The sequence below is a fragment of the Phasianus colchicus genome, chromosome Z (assembly GCF_987193195.1).
Source record: "Phasianus colchicus chromosome Z, bPhaCol1.hap1.1, whole genome shotgun sequence".
Classification (NCBI taxonomy): Eukaryota; Metazoa; Chordata; class Aves; order Galliformes; family Phasianidae; genus Phasianus; species Phasianus colchicus.
The window spans coordinates 30,033,046-30,050,300 of NC_143476.1; the positions used below are offsets into that span (position 1 = coordinate 30,033,046).

At 39.4% G+C, this 17,255-nt stretch overlaps 1 long non-coding RNA gene across 2 annotated transcripts in view; it reads left to right on the forward strand.

Annotated features, from left to right (window-relative positions):
• Positions 1-571: 571 nt before the first annotated feature.
• The window catches only part of LOC149912770 (uncharacterized), a 43,888-nt gene continuing 27,204 nt past the window's right edge, over positions 572-17,255 (forward strand). For both annotated transcript variants that reach the window (XR_016461605.1, XR_016461604.1), the window contains exon 1: positions 572-622. This is a non-coding gene — a long non-coding RNA (uncharacterized LOC149912770). The remainder of the gene's footprint in view (positions 623-17,255) is intronic.

Here is a 17,255-nt window from a genome sequence, read left to right on the forward strand (position 1 = left end):
AAAGCTGATAAACACTTATACGTGCCTTGTTTCCTTTTCTGCATATTCTATTGAGACATCAGCACATCTGGGGAAAACATGTTTTTTAATATTATAGTTGTTGTTATTCATTTTAAATTCAGTGCTATCATATTTGATGTCTGCATCTTTAAAAAATGCAAAATGATGTCTTGGCAATAATGAATACAAATCTAGCAGAGAGGAAGAAAGAGAACCTGCCTTAAGGTCCCTTTGGTATAAAATTCTTATCTGAAAAAGGGACCTTTGAGGATATTAAAACTTGACTCTTTTTCTGTTAGCCTCATGAAAGATAGAGCTCTTGTTAAACTCGCATTTCTTTGTTATCACCACAGTTCTGATGTCTTACACAGCAGTTTTTTCTTTAAAATAAATCCTCAGGACAGAAGATAAAACAAATGCCATGCTCTGGTGACTGGCATATACCAACTAGAGGCATATTCACATGAGAAAACTGCTTGACAAATATTTCATCTATCTGAGATATTTTCCAGCTGAGTTGCCTTGCTATTCTGTTCCCACCACATTCTCTGCATTGCACAGTGGAAAAGCAAAGACATTTAACTTCTGCTATGGACTGGGAACTTCAGATGCTAAAAAACAGGTCAGTTTGCTTTGCTTTCTTTTTCTTTCTTTTTTTTTTTTTTCCCCTGAGGTCTTTTTTTTTTTTCCTTTTTTTCTTTTTTTAGTTGGCACTGAATAATGGAAACAAAATTAATATCAGCTATTTTCTCTGAATACATCTGTATAAAAGGAGAAAATATGGGAGGGGTTAGCTATATGGCTTAAGAGGCCCTGCATATAATAGCTAAAAATTCTCATGAACTAGGTCTATTAATCTGTTTGTTATAAAAAAGTTATGAAAGGCACACAACAGTAACTTTCTTATCATAAACGCAAGAATTTAACACTCCTAGCTACATACAAGTACAGAAGATAAAAAATAAAACAGGCATTCAGAAAAATCTTGGATTCCAAATTAAGAAGAAATCGAAATTATGTTTATCAAGGTCAATTTATCAGAAATCATTGTTAAAACTAATCAAACAGGTAATTTTTTTAACTTATAATGAAAGTTCCAGTCTATTGCCAGCAATAAGTTGGTGTTCTACATGCTGTGGACTCCTTCATCCCTTAGAAAAATGAAAGTAACTAACTGCATAAGAATACTAAAAATAAGTGACTTATTTCAATCTGAATAAGGAGGAACAGAATAAGGAGGAATTTAGAACACAGACAGTGACTCAATCTGTAGGAAAACAAAACAAAGCAAAACAAAACAAAAACAAACAAAAAAAAGCCCAAACCAGAAACGTTTATTTCATTGTGCCTGATGGAATTAGAAAAAACAGTAATATTGCCTCAGATAAAGATGAGGGAACAGATGGAAAGTTGTACAACTTACTCCTGGCCCTTTACACAGAGAAGAAACCCAAAAGTCTCATTAACTGGATACCAGTGAAGAACACGTATCACCTTTCAGAAAATGGCTGACTAACATGCTTGTTTTCACATGAAGAAAACCACATAACCGTACAGTATAAGCTTGATAAATGTGAAGAGGATTTTGCTTGAAAAAATTCCATACTTGCTCGTGGGGCAGGAAAAAAGACTAAATTTGTTGTGTTCAATTTTTACAACAATTTCTTCTCCCCATTCCTCTTCTGAGTAAGATGGGAAATGAGGCAAAAAACACCATATAAGGAAAAAAACTCAGTAGTCAGAGGGCGGCTTTCTGTCTTTAGCACAGTGCCCCCATCTCCCAGGCCAAGTGGGGCTGGCATCTGCCCAACATGCAAAAACAGTGTGCCTGGCTTGGTGAAGATCTTGCCTTGCACCTCACTAGCAAGCCACGCAACCCTAGGAGCAGGATCCTGTTGCAAATCATTACTAATCTCCTGCTCAGTGAGCGCTGGATGCAGCACTGCCACTACTTCAATCTCTGTAAGAACAAAAAGGGTTGTTCAAGACAAACTGAGCTCATGGATGAGATGCAGATATTTCTGTTCCAGGAGCATAAGGTCATGTGGTGTCATGTACAGCACTGGGGTTTCTGGGCAGGCAGCAGAAATGGTGTCTCAGATTTAGTGGGCTGCTCTTGTCTGGATGAGAATATTTCTACACATTTTGGAATTTATGAAAATTAATGGAGATATGAGAACACTGCATAACTTATATTTTCTTGCACTCCTGTTTCAGGAAAAAATAAAAATCACGAGAAAAAGCTGAAGATTTTGATTACGTTTCTACATATAGCATCTCCGTGCGCATCTAAAGCACGATTTGTCAATGACAGGAGTTCTGGTTTATTCTCCTTAACCCTTACTATCTTCTTAAACCAATGCCTGAGGTGCAGTAGAACCTATCACCCAGTGTAACTGGTGGGGTCCTGCCAGAAATGTCTTCCTAAACATCAGATCTACCTGAAATATTTTCTAGCCAATTCTTGTAACTTGAGCTGGATCAGAACTTTGTATTATCATTGCTTTTGAAAATCTGACTGTTTTCTTTTTACCAAATTTAAGTAAGCTTTTCCCACGGTTACATTTTTTCCTGTGTATGCCCATTCATTCTCCTTGTAGAGGAAAAAAAAAAAAAAAAAAAAAAAGATGCAATGGAAAAAAAAAAAAGGAAAAAAAAATCAACCCTCTTCATTAACAGAGACAGAAATTGTGAAGAAAAAAGCAGACTGAGGCAAGGACCATGATATTTCATCAGGACTCAGTCCAGACAAAATTCTGAACTTCAGGTTGTTAATCTTTTTGCTAAAACCTGTCAGTATCTTCCTAATTAAATACAGCCTATCTTCAGTAAAAGTTTTTGTGTCAGTTTTATACAGACTTCCAATTCTGACATTCAGAGTACTTCCTGGCTGGTGTTAATGAGGTACCTTAGTTTGTTTTAATGAGGTACAATGCACAGCTTCATTTATACATAAGAAGAGAAACAGGAAGATTTTGAACAGGTTTTTCTCTGTAATCCAAGCAAAATGTACAGACTCTGCTACTCGCCATTAATAGCATGACAAAAGGAACTGGTAGCATTTTTCCACCGAATAACCTAATCTCATGTGGCTACACTTAGAAAGTGGAAAATCATTGTTATCTCATATAGATCTCTACAATGCACCGTATGTATCTAGTGAATGAGCATCAAACTGACCTTATGGGTATATACTGAACATCCTGCCAGCCCATTGATTTTGGTGCTATGCTGAAAACAAAAGGCTGACTTTGAGGAAAGGCCATGAACTCACATTTAGGGGTGTAATCTTGCACAAGTCAGAACAGAGGAGAGACAAAACTGTCCTGCAGACAATAGGCTTCAGTATGTGGAATGCTAATTATAATGCTGGAGAGCTGTGGGGTCACGCTCTTTCTACTGTTCAGTAATTAAGCTCCAGGAAGCACGGAAAACAAGAGGTTAATGTCATTGCTTCTCTGTTTCTTATGCTTGGGAGTCTCGTGCACGTGCGAGGTGTAATTCCATCAGAATTATATTGTTGGTTATCATTAATGGCTGCCTGTTATGAAGTGCAATATTCCTACCTTTTAAAATTCAACAGGATCCTAGACAGGCCCTTCTTCTGTTAGGATGTTGGCCAATAAATTACTCAATGGGGTGCACACAGTGGCTGGAGCAATATAATAGCATCACCCTTGGAAACTCTGTGGAGCAGTAATGGTAACCACAGGAGCAAAGGGGCACTTCTTCACAAGGATGTCTTTCAGAGGCGCAGACGGTCAACCAGAGGGCAAAACACAATGTTTCAGGCTAGATATAGATTTCAAATGGGGCAGATATTTGGCAGGCGGGAATCATATGCATAAAGCTGACTTTGAAAAAATGTCATACAAAAAGAAAGATCCACTGTTACCACAGGAATCTGAATGCATTATATAGTGCTTTATTGGCTGGGTATAGTTGGAGGAGGAAAAATAAGTTGAACAGACCCAAACTACAGCCTTTGGGAACAGAAGGACATCACTTCTGTGTTGGCTCCGTCTCTTTTACAATTCAGTTTCTGCTGACTGCAGTTCTGGCAGCATTTCCTGGGTGGTGAAGAACTTTTTCCTCAATTGCTGGTTACTATCAGATCTCGCCCCTGTTGAGACATCTTAGGTAATTCCATGTAGTAGATGCTGTGAGGATCTGTCATACTGCTTTTATGGATAATCCTATGTGCTCCACCTACCTGCCAGGTCATGAGAGAAAATCATTTACTGTTTGTCAAGGGGTAGTTCTGTGAAAAAAAATGAAGCATGGGGTTGTGCCAGGGGAGCCTGGTTTCTGAGTGAGCCTCAGTGTAGGTCTTGTCCTCCATTTTCCATAGAAACCATCCAAAGCTGTTGCAGGGAAATGCCCCCTTTTGCCCAGGAGCATTCTTTGCCATGAAATGTTCTCATGCTGTAGACAAGCCTTCTGTAACATGTAAGAACATGTTCATCATTGTCCTATTAAAAAAAAGACTCATCTTAGGCTAACACTCGTGGTCAGCTTCTGAAGACTCTTCAGAGTAGGTACAAAAAGGAGCACAGGAAGACATATCTGGACACTATTTGCTTTTCAATTACAAATGACCTAAAATGCAGTTGGTGTGATAAGGCAGACAAGATGGTTTCAGAGTCAGCCTAGAACATGGCTTGAATTAGTATTTCTGAATCTGCAGCAAGGATGCCTTAAAAACTGTTTGCTATATGCTGCATTACTTACAGATTACTAGTTGTGCATTTCCAGAGATGTCTGAGAATGTTTCAGCTATTAGTTGGGTGCATATCTGCATAACTGCAGAGGTAGTTGTGAATAAGAGTGGATAGTTGGTGCAGAGCGTAGCCTGTTTGTGTACTCCCTAGACTCCCTTACAGATGTATGCCTATGTAATATTTACATCCTTAATATATATTTACATCAGTTAAGGGCACCCATATGCAGTTAAAAGTAAAATTGCTGCTATCAAATGAGAAGCACAGGCATTCCTTAAAAATTGAGAAGATTATCTCTGAAAAGCCTTTTCAAAAACTCTTACTCTGTTATTAACACCCTAAGAAAAGATCTCAAGAAAAATGGGATAATTTTCCGAAAGAAAAGGACAATATAAAGAGATGTTGTTTATGAAAGTTTTAGACTAAACCATGTCCTCTATTATTAAGCAACAGCTCATGTTGCATGCTAGAGACTCTACATGCTTTTATGGCACTTATACATATTAATTGTCCAATTTTATCAAAGTTGGTAATAATTTGCTTATTACCAGCATTGAGGTCTGAATAATATTTTCATTTCCATTAAGTTTCTTTCCCAGGACTTTTTTTTTTTTTTTTTTTTTTTTGACTGTTATATCCTCTCATCATTAATGTTACTTCTCACTGCAGACTGAGCTGAACATTCACATGAAAAATCACTGTTATTTTGGCTTGTTACTATTTTTTTCATTTAGATTGTTAACCCATCATTTTTATGGCTTTTTACAGTAGTTGCTACACTTATAGCTTACCTGCTAGTCCAATTCATTATACAAGCTAACATTTTTGAGGAAAAATTTAGAACATCTCTTTATGAGTACACACACTTTAATTCTGTCTCCCATTTCTTCTCCTTTAGTGCTTCCTGACATCCTAAGAGTATTTCCTTACTTTCTGATCTGTATTTTTTTCTGGGTTTTATTTTCCAGCTGTAAAAGGGCTTTGAGAAGCCTTATTGAAGCTAATGCCAGATTTAGGTATCATGGAGGAAGGGACTGTAATCTTGTGACTGAACTAAGAACTCCGAACTTTAAGTTCTTTACTATGAGAGTGGTGAGGTGCTGGAACAGGCTGCCCAGAGAGGTTGTGGATGCCCCGTCCCTGGAGGTGTTCAGGGCCAGATTGGATGGGGCCCTGGGAAGCCTGGTCTAGCATTAAATGGGGAGGTTGGTGGCCCTGCATGTGGCAGGGGGGTTGGAGATTCATGATCCTTGAGGTCCCTTCCAACCTGGGCCATTCTGTGATACTGTGTGAACTGAAGTTTGAAATTCATGAGATGGGAAAATTAGGTTCTGTTCCTGATCAACTTCTTCTCTGGAGCTCATTTCCATGAAGAGAAAACCTCACAAACCTTGGGGAATGAATGTTGGTATTGTCTTTAGGAGGTAAAGACTTTTTTCTATGTAGACAGAGAAACTGAGGTACAGAGAGTTTGTTGATTTTTCCAGACAAATGTTCAAACGTTCCTAGAGTAATGTTATTCACTTTTTAAATTTTTTTTTTTATTATTATTATTTCCTAAAGCCTCTCATTCCCAAAGACTTCCTTCATAGTCCTGGAACAATCTCACCAGATCCAGTCTGCCTCACACTGCCCAGAGGATGCCATATGAAACCTTTAGTTGTTGCCTTTTTGGTGGTGGCATCTGGAAGCATTAGGATTGGTAGAATCAGAAGTAGCCAAGGGGACATTAAATGCTCTATCCCATGGATTCATGGGAGAGAAAAAGGGAAAGGTTTTGTGTCACTTGGAAGATGGGAAGCAGAATCAGGGAGAAATGAGAAGCCTTTTCATGAATGCAGAAGAAATTTCTGGTAGAGCTTAGAATTTAACTTAGGTATCCACTTTAAAAATTTGTTTTTTTGGGATGATCCTCTTGCTCCATTTAAAAATAAAAAATAAAATAATAAAAAAAAAGTTTTTTAAAAAAACCAAAACCCAAAGTCTAAATCTCCTGATTTGTCATACTTGATTTTCTGTGTAGTCTATTTCAAGTATTTTACAGGTAAGATTGTAAAACTGGATTAAGAGATACGACAAACTATATTACGATTATTACCATCCTTGACTCATGAGATTTGAAAAAGCCCAAACCTGGCTTCTAAGATGTCTGCAGAATGGTCTGGCTGAGCACTGACTTGTCCTGGCCCTTGGGACCAAATGTGCTGACAGTGCACTAAATTTGAGCTACCCTGTCCCATACACTAAATATGAGGACTTAAATCCTGCTCTAAATAAGCTGAGATGGGCTGAGCAAAGCAAAACCTCAGTATTAAAACTTAACTCGGGTTATAAATGCTTTGGTGTAGTGGCTGATTTCTGCATATGCTGTGGCCCTCACAGTGGAACTCTGGCCAAAGCGTCTTGTGAACAGTAATGATTGTGGTGATGGTGTAGTACAGAGCTAAAAGGAAGCCCTGGCCATGTGCAATTTGCACTCTCCAGCATGTGAATCAGTGAAGTGAGATCAGATGGCTGAACTTCTGATCCTAAAAATTAAGGTAATCTAGTTATGAGAGTGGTGTATTTTCATTACTTTAATCTGCTTTAGGAATCAATGGGATTTTGCTTGTGATGCTAAACAGAGTGGAACTGAACCCTGAGTCTTCATGCTGAAATATGATAATTACCTGTGCAAACTGTGTAATTGTACTCATGACTGGACAGATGCTTAATTTTGAAGATTGGTTTAAAAAGTGCTGACAACCCAAATGCCTAATTATCAAGTGCAGCTGAATCCAGCCACAAAATTGTAGGTGCAGATACAAAAGGCTATGTGTATGTCTCTAAATCTATTAATGTTTGATTTGGAACAAAATTTTTATTTAGCTTTGAAAAAAAACAACAACAACTTCGAAGTAATTAAAAGACCAGTGAAGATTCTAAAAATACAGCAAATACTGTATATGTGCCATAAAAACGATGGGGATACAGTCTATCTGAAGAAAATAGCAACAAGCCAAATTAACAGTGATTTGATCTACACGTGAATATTCAATTCTGCTTCTGAGAAAAGGTAAGAGACAAATGTAATGGAAAGAAAAACTGTTTTTCAAAAACCTATTGGTGATAATTAGTAAATTAATAAATAATAAAATAATTAGTAAATGAAATGTGGAGGTGATCCAGCAGGTACTGGACAGTAAATGCTGTTGAGTAATAGACATAAGTTCCCACTGGAAGATGATGAGGATTCTACCCAACCCATCCCAGGGCATGCTGCAGTCATGTTGTCTACTTGTCAGGACCTCACTCAGAAAAATATTGTTATAAATATTACAAACCCTAACTTGCACATGTGGGTTCACTTGGTTCCATTCAATCTGCCATTTATCTTAGCAAAATGTTGTTCCTGTCCAAATACTACTGAGGTAAATATTTATAATTAAAAAAAAAACAAAAAACAAAAAACAAAAAACAAAAAACAAAAACTTGGAGCAACCCCTCCCAGTAACCACCTCCAAATATACTCTTTCTGAGCAGGACTGTTTGTTCAAGGGAGCACCATATTCCCACCAGTTGTAGGTCTGCAGGTAACATTTCCTATAGCAGCAAAGGCTTTTGCTGAGCAGCATATTTACACAGTCTGGGACCTAACTCCGTCCTTGATGGTGAATGAGGAATATTACTATATGAGTTGGTTATGTAAAGAGAAAAAAAAAGAAAAACACAGCAGAAGAAAGGGAAATATTTTCTTCAGAATTATTCTCCTCCCAGCCCTTGGTGAGAACTCAGTTTCCTGCACACCACACTTTTGAGCTTCACTCCTACAGTCATAATATACATGTTCAGTAGTCCCTGAGTGACAGCTTCAAAAATGTAAGTGTTGCCTTCAAGGATGCAGATAACCTTTGCAATGCTGTCTTGTTTTTCAGCCACAAGTGGGATGCTCCATCCAGGAGCTAGAGTTTAGTTCACTGCAGCTGGTGCTCACTGCTTCACATTTGTGTAGGGCATTCTGTGGTTCTGGTGCAAACGAACCATTCCCTTGTGCAGACACTGCTAAGCCCTGCAGCTTGTGTTAGTAATCAGGCAGGAATGACAGACACCACCAGGTCTCAGGCTTGGTGCTCACTGAGCGGAAAAGTCAGAAAAATTAGATTGAGAGGAAAACCAATAATAATGTTGTAAATAGGATTTCTGTGAATAAAGAAACTTCACAAAGCTGATAGTGGGGCAGTAAAGCAATCAACATGAGAAGAACTTTGATTCACTGTGCTACTTGTGCATACCCTTTTGCCTTTTCTGCTCTCTCTGCCTCAGTCAAGTCGTGCAGCTAGCTTATGAAATGCGAAATTGAAAGCCCAAACCTGTTAAAAATGCTTCCCATTGCCAAACAAAGCAAAAATCTTTCCACTTTGGAATGAGCAACTTCTGTGATCAACCAAATGTGTTCTCTGATGAAAATAAATGCAGAATTCAGATCAATGAAGCGTGTGTGTGAAAAGGAAAGAGAGAGTGGGCGACTGGAAGTGAGAAGTAGAAGGAGCTGGGTATCCTTCAGTTTCCATATCTGCACATTATAGCTAATAAAAAAGTATAATAGCTTGTAGTATTTCCAGCAGAAATGGGAAGCTGTGACTGTACAGTCTGCAGTGAGCTTGAAACATATGAACCAAATGGAATATCCTGTAGATTGTCTATAGATCTGCTCTGTGCACACTTTCAAATAACCTTTAACAAAGGCAATGAATTGCTGCTGCCATTGTAAAAATCTCAGTGTGCTTTACTAACATGCTACTAATGAAACATACCTTAAAGAACAGAAGTTCAGATTACAGGAACTTCGGTAAATATGACCACTCACCTGTATCATTTTACCAAGATATTTTTTCATTGATTTTTAAAGAGAAGCAGGTGTGGGGTAGTAGTGACTAATTCAAGCTGCAAAACGAGAAAGCCGTGTGGTTTCCTGTTCCTGTGATGTCTTTTTCCCACTCTCTGAGTTTTGCTATATTTTGGCAGGGAGTCAGCTCCTATATTGGGTAGCTAATATAGATCCTAGATTAGATAGGTGATTAAGTAAGGTGAGAAGACAAAAAAGCAGTGACACTAACTCCCCACAGAGCTCCATTACTGAACTGTTCCCAGGAACTCCATTAGCTTGGGAAGAAAAGAGCAGAAACCTAACGATCCAGATGGGCTGCTAAATGCTAGGTACATGGAGCAACCATTGAGCACTACCTGCAGGGATGTTCAGCCAGTTCACGTGACTCATTGGTGCATTATATTCTGCCTGGGAAGTGCTTTCTCTCTGCTAATTCTGATGTGTTTGGGGAGAATTGTTCACTCAGTCATTAGCCTTGTTTCAGGTCAGGGCATGCTTGCACCAGTTTCATCCCACTAAGATGAACCTCAGCACCTTGCTAGGAAATTATCAATGCCTTGAGGTTGATTGGGTTTACCATATTCTTTTCGTGAACTTGCTGACTCAGTCCGAACACATATGTATAAGAATTACACAGTACCTAACTCCATTAACAGCAGTGTCATAAGAAAAAATCTTTTTTTTTCACATTTTTCTTGTGCTGGGATGGAGAGAAGATCGACATCCCATTAACATTATTCAGAAATGGCCTGCAATCCAAACAGAGTGCTTCATTTATCCACTTTTTGTTTAAAATTGAGCAACCATTTTCTGTCAGTTGGCTCCCAGGAGCCCATCTAAGTAGATTTCCTATCCGTATCATACCAGTGTTTGTGGTTTGGACTTCCCAGAGTGCATACTGCTGACCTTTCTTTGAAGTGGGTACTAAATTTCCCACTGCCAGCACTAGCTATTTGGAAACCCACGTCTTTATTAGATACCAAGTGTGTCAAGAGTTGTGCTAATGCAGTCATTTGGCTGTGGATACCAGGGGCAGCCTCACTTATGTGTGTGTCAAAAGCTGGGTGATGCCTACTGCTTTTTCAGAACTGAATGTTGTCTTCCCAGAGTTCACGCATGTGTGTGCACCTCCAAGTGGAAATTCAGCAGGTGTCTTCCTTGCTAGGTCCAGTGGTTGCAGCGCCTCTCTGGAGCTGGTCTTTCTCCTTTCAGAATCAGCTAAAATTTGGGCAGAACAACCATCTATAAAACACCTCTCTTTAAATGATTGTGGTTTTTCCTCTATTCTGTCCACTCTTTTCTTTCTCCTGAGAACATATTTCATCTTCCCACGCCCATGCTGGCAGTGCTAGTAATTCTGAAGGGGACACTGCCTTTTATATTTCAGAAGCTTTCACATTGTGCAGATCTTGAAGAGTCCTGAACTATTAAAGTTATATATAAGGGAAATTCTGGTAACATTATTAATGCCTGTCATTTTAAAGATAAAAGCATTTCCTCAGTCTCCTTGTGATCTGATGGATTTACTGGCATATAAAATTAGTACCTTTCAGTCTTTGAAACCAAGTTACGTCTTAGTGACCTGATTCTCCCCAGATCAACAGACAGCCCCATGCAGGTGTGAATGCTTTAAAGGGACCAGATTCTCTCCCTCTGAGAGACGCTCATTGCAGTGCTGAAAGAAGAAAAGTCTTCAAGCTAATGGCTGCGTTTTTGGTGTGATAGAAGGAAGATGCAAATTGCTACTCTGTAATCTTAAGCACTCACACAACTTGTGTTACGAATGATATAGTATCTTGCTGATGCTTCCTTTTTTCTTCCTAGGCTGTGTACAGTAAGAACCAAGAGCATCTGAATGCCCCAGTTTAATTTCAGATGAGATATCTATCATTACCAGCATTATTACCACAAGGAAACTATCATTAACACATAATATAATTCTACCATCACTACCAGTGCTATGATTCAAAAATTATTTCATTTTTCAATGCTTGTTTTCAGTGTCTTTCCTAGTAAACTTACCTTTGAGATTAAAAAATGACATCTGCTCCTCTCAGACCAAAGCAAACAAATAACAAAAGAGCTGAATAAAATCTATCCAGTCATTTCAGAACAATAAAGCCAGGGAAATATTATTGCTTTTTTTTTTTCCTTCTCTCTTTTTTTTTTTAACCAACTAATTTTTTTTTTTTTTTTTTTTTTTTCCCATTGCAGACTCTCAAAGAGAATTTAAATGTAAAGCTCAAAACTTGGCATGTACACAGTTTTCAATGAAGATCACATGCTTAAATAAGTTTGGAAAAAGTTGTTAAGCAGCACATTACATGCACAGTATATATCATTTTTCCATGCTGCCTGATCCAGCTCAATCCTATGGGACACAGAGACTGCCTGAGAAATGGGCAATGCTGTCGATTCCCAATGAAACCACTAGAAGTGGAGAACTTCTCAGTCTCTGGGGACACAAACGCACAAGATGAATGTCCCTCCCACCTTTATGATGGCTGCTAAGTACTAAGCTGCTCTGCCATGTGAAAGCTAGGGCTTTTCCTCAACTGAATTCACAGAAACCTATTTTGGCTGCCTCTAATAATCCAGAGGCATGCTAAGACCTTAAATCAGCACTTCCCAAGCTATTTTCTCCAGCTCTCTCTCCCTTCATGAACTCTGTCCCTCTCTCTAATTAGCTCAGCTTGATCCATGGTGTCCTGGCTGTCCAGCTTCTAGCCTGGGAGCCAGCTCACTGCTGTCCTGAGCCGATCTCACAGCCCTGTGCCCTCCCACTGCAGCAGGAACATGCCCTACAGTTTGGGAATAGCTGCCATCATTAAAATGTTTAAAACTTAGGAGCCTGCAGGGTTTGATTTATGGGGAAAAGCCATAAACTAAATATAGCTTTGCTAGATGATGAACAAGTTGGGATTAATAGTTTTGTAGAAATCAATGGCATGCACATTCACCAGAACAAAGAAAATTATTAAATGAGTACATGGAGCAATGAGGAGGTGAAACTAGGCTCATAAATTTTCCCAGGAGTAACCCAAGTTATTCTCTTTGGGATGACCCCAGGTGAGAATCCTCCGTTCATTCCTCCCTTCATGCCCCATCCCTGTCTTCCTTTTTCTAATTTTTCTGCATTTCACCATTCCTGCTCCATCTCTTCTCCTCACTTGCTGCCTGAGAGGCACACCAGTGTAACAGACTTGTGGCAGCACTGACCAGCTGGCCGTGTGCTTCCCATGCTCCCTTTGGTGTTGCAGCATCACTTCAATCTCTCCTTTCAGTTGGCAGTGGTCCTGGCACTTTCTTCTGAATTGGTCACCATGGGATGACAGGGATCTAACGGGCTTGAGATTGTTTGAGGCAGGTGCTGTTGTGGGGCCTAATTTCCCTGGCATTAAATGCCGATTCCTTTTTTTTTCTTCTTTTGCAAGAGCACTGACTAAATTGTGCTGTTTTAAAACAGGAAGTCTGTGTTAAAAAGCTGTGTAAAACCATTATGTTGTAGCCAACACTCCAGGCTTTTCTAATTAGGTCATTTGGAAAAAAGATGACCTTTTAGTTTCTCTGCTGCTTTCGTAGGGTCACATGTTTCTAATTATCATTTGTATTTTACTTTGCTAAAGCTGTTGACAAGCTGTGACTGTGTGTGCGCGCGTGTGTCTCAGTTTTGGTTTGTGTGAGAGAGAAAAAGAGCGCAGAGAGGCAGTACACAGACTTCATAAAGTTTCTGTCTGCAAGCCTTCAGCAAACATCAGAGAACAGAAACACTGTGTGCAGTAAATTTAAGCGGGTCCAACCAAGAGCAGCAGAATCAATGGGATGAAGGAACCCAAAGGAATTCTCCAGTGTTTGTGCTCCTTTGAGACATCTTCTCTTGAACAAAGTTCCTGCACAAGCATTTGTGTGGTGTCAACGGCTTACAGGCTGGTTCGGCCCAGTTCCGTGACTAGCGGGGCAGAGGGATCCGCAGATCCGTGCCTCTGGAAAAAGGGAACAGGGGACCCCAAAATAATTAAAAACAGCGGTGATGATCTGAGGAGAAACAAACTAATTTACTAAATATATTATCGGAATGCAAGATAACACACTATAATACAATATAATTAAATTTGAAGCTAATAAATCAAATATAATGAGAGAGAGAATGTCCGAAAGGTGGGTAGGCCTCACCACAACGCGGAGAGCTGAGGTGAGATGCGCAGTCCAGTTGAGCAGCAGGGAGAAAAAGGAGGAGAGCCGACGAAGAGCAGGCAAAGAAAAGCGCATCAGGTGACCTTGCCAGGAGTTGTATCTCGAGACTCTCTGTGACCGCAAAGTCCCCTGGGGAGTGTAGTTCTTCTTCTCTTCCAGGCAGGTACCCAGAGCTTGAGTATTAACAGTTAAACGCCCAGTGCCCCACATGATGTTAGGATGTGGAATACCGAAAACCAAAAATCACAAAACCATGACATGCGGACTTGTGCTGTCTGATGAGAGTCTTCTTTACAACTAACTAGAAAGCCAAGACTCTACAACTAGAGGGTTAGTAGAGAAAGAAAGTCAATAGAAAAAGAAAAAATTACAAGTACAGAAGAGAATTAACATTTTGCAAGATGAAGAATATAGAAAATCTGACATCAAAAATCAGTGAGAAATTACATTTTCTTGATTCATGCAGGGTCTTACACTCAGCCCTGACAATGAGCAAAGCTGCAGACCAGCACACACTTTCTGAAAAACAGTAAGAAAGTGTAAGAAAGGGCCTTCACCTCTGCATGCTTTAGTCATTTCATGACTAACAGCAAAGAGACACAAAGCAGCTACACAGTTATGGGCAGTGTGTGGCAAAGGAAGCTTGTTAAGTTACAGGCACTGAGCCTAAAAATATGTGAAACTACACCTGTGAAGCTGTGGGGGGTAAATGGCAAGTGGAATAAACTGGGTGCAATGTTCAAGGAAGCTGTTTAAAGTGTTCTGGAGAAGCAGAGCTATGGACAGGACTTTAGGCTGAGGACATGAAGGCATTAATGTGCAAGGATGGGTGAGCTGGTTCTTATATAGGAAGGGCTTGCTGCCAGCAGAGCAATGCACAGATCTTGGCCAGAAGAAATCTACAGAAATCACTGCTTTGTTTCTGTCAGAATGAAAGAAAAATGCAAGAAAAGAGACATTCAGGAGATTTTAACAGAAAAATGTATAACTAAATTATGTGCTATCCCAATCTCTTGCACTTTAGTCATATATCCATCTTCATCCATTGGTTCTGCTTCTTGAAAACGAAAGGTGTTGTTCCTTTAAATCACAGATCTATTAGTGAGTTTTGTAATCAAACCACTAGGTTGTCCAAAAAGTGTGTTTTCAGAGTCTCATTTTCAGCTGAATGTCTAGTCCTTAGTTAGTCGCTAATCTATTGTTCATCCCTATATAAACTGCAGTAAAAAGTTGTAAATTCTGTGGTGCAATGAACTACAGATAATTTAGGAGTAGCTGTGCACTGAACATGTATGGTTACTTCATCTGTACAATAACTGAACAAACAAGGGCAAGATCCTTAAGATCTGACACAGGGTTGTACTCACTGTTCCTGGAATGAATTTCATCTCTTCATTTCTTATAGGAAAAATCTGTTTACAGAGAAGACTGAAAAGGGGAAAGGGTTCCCATCTGTGAGTTCTGCCTTAGGAAGATTATGTTATAATTTCATGTGAAAAAGAGACAGCATATTTTATTTCTAGAATGTTCATACGGCAACTAATAATGAAAATGTAGTTTGACTGGTCAATTAGTATTGAGAATATGTCTCAAGATCTAAAAGTTGGTAGTGAAGCAAAAGCATGAACAAATGATTACTGTGAATGGCCATGATTCAGAAAAGCACCGAACAGGTGCTTGATTTTAAACGAGAATTTTTGGATGGCAGTTTTGAAACAAGGCACCAATATGGCACAGGCTTCCCAACTGTAATCTTAAATGTTGCTATGACAGTTTTCAGGGTTTCTTTAGTTCTTGGCTAGCTGTAGGTGGTTTCCAGGAAGAGACACAAATCAGCCTGTGCAGAAAGTAGAGTTACCTATAAACTGTTGCTGAAATCTAGCTTTTTTTTTTTTTTTTTTAATTTTCTGTATGTGCATGTAACTCTTTACACATGCACACACACTCTAATACATGAATCATTAGCTTTCACTTGAATTTTGTGACATGCTGTGGCAGACTTACCTTTAGCACTTTGTAGGTGTAGGAAAGCATGTTATCAACTGCATGAAGAGCCAGAACAAGAGTCCACAAGGCCGTGCCACTTGCCTTGTGATCTTCATTTACAGCACTCGTGTTACTGTACTCATTCCTTGTGTCTGTATGGTTGAGTACTCACCTTGAATTCGAGGTGGAAAAGAACAGACATACCTATTTGCATTGAAAGACAGTACTTTTGAGCAGAGCCAAGCTCAAAACCAGCCAGCCATATCACAAATATACACAGACAAAAGCTTTTAACCTTGCTCTGACAAATGCTTTTCAAAATTGTGTGGAGAGTAAGTGTAGTTACAGATCTCTAGCATGGAACAACGTAACAACTGGATATTTTCAGCGTAAAACCCCTAGTTTTCTACAGCAAATAAAATCCTTCAGCAAATAAAGCAAAATTTGCTTTCTTATCTCTCAGACTAGCAGCAAATTTTTCTGGTAATCAAGACATACGGACACTGTCTAATCAGTGTTTAGAGGATTTCTGTTATGAACAAGAAAATAAATTGTTGATGAGATCTCTGTGCTGTATGTCAGGTGATGCAGTTATCACATCGAATCAGTTCAGTCTGAGTCTCTATGGGTGTGTTTTGAAGGTACCTGAACATCACTAGGACCACTTGTTTACCTAAAGGAGAATTGTATATTCAAGCAGTTCACTCACTGTTGCAGTCACTTGAAAGTGGTCAAATTTGGACCCCAGTCCAGAGCAGTCTTCCATCAAAAGCAAAAGTGAGCCATCAAGTACCAGAGTACAGTTTTGGTAGACAAGCCTCTCTGCAATCTAACTGACTTAGTGCCTTCCAACCCAAATTGTGATTGCCCACATATCCACTGCTTTGTGCCTTTGCACTCAGTGAGGTACTTGTGACTTGCCCAGCTATGATTCCCTTGTTTCCCATGCACAGCTCCTGCACCTTCTCCATCTCCATGTTAGATTGGCAGCTGTTTGGTTGCATCCAGCATTGCAAGGACCACCAAACTCCTTCCACTGACCTAATGAAGGGGGAGCAATGGTCATGCAGAAACAGACAGAAGGACATGGGACATAGGCATTTCCTATGCACCATATGGGCATGGTAGAAAAATGAAGGGTTATGAAAGATCGAAAAAAACTTTCAGGAAGGCTTCCAGCCTCAGAAATCTAAAGTGGACTCTTTCCTCATGCTTGTCCATCTTGTAATCCCCGGGGCTGAATTTTCTACTGTAGATTTTATAGCCTACTCCTCTCCCCATTCCTACAGCTACATTATCAGTTCTGTCTACTCAGTATCTATATAAGACAACTTAAAACTGCATAAACATTTTTGTAACCTAATGGTGGCAGGGTAAGAGTTCTGGTCTGCGCCTTAATTCTTGGGTCAGAGCCTTTCTGTCAGTGTTACTTATAAGATGCATTGCCTTGAACAAATATAGTAAGCAATAAGAAGTTTCAGAGTTTA